Genomic DNA, 362 nt, shown 5'->3' with positions numbered 1-362 from the left:
TACTCATTTCTGTACACCTTAGGCTACTAGTTTTCTATAAGTAGGACCTTTGACTATTGTATTAGAAATCTTTGGATCTTTTGATCACTTGAGATCTCTAGATCATCTTTGGACATCTAGTTCTTAGATCATGATAGAGACTTTGGTAGCTATCTTCATTTTTATGCTATCTTAGATCACTTTGGGAGGCTGGCCATTCGGCCATGCCTAGACCTTGTTCTTATGTATTTTCAACGGTGGAGCTTCTACACACCATAGATTAAGGTGTGGGACTCTGCTGTACCTCGAGTATTAATGCAATTACTATTGTTCTTCTATTCAATTCAGCTTATTCTTGTTCTAAGATATTCATTCGTACCCAA

The sequence above is a fragment of the Arachis duranensis genome, chromosome 5 (genome assembly GCF_000817695.3).
Source record: "Arachis duranensis cultivar V14167 chromosome 5, aradu.V14167.gnm2.J7QH, whole genome shotgun sequence".
Taxonomy (NCBI): Eukaryota; Viridiplantae; Streptophyta; class Magnoliopsida; order Fabales; family Fabaceae; genus Arachis; species Arachis duranensis.
Note: the sequence above shows the minus strand (reverse complement) of the source record.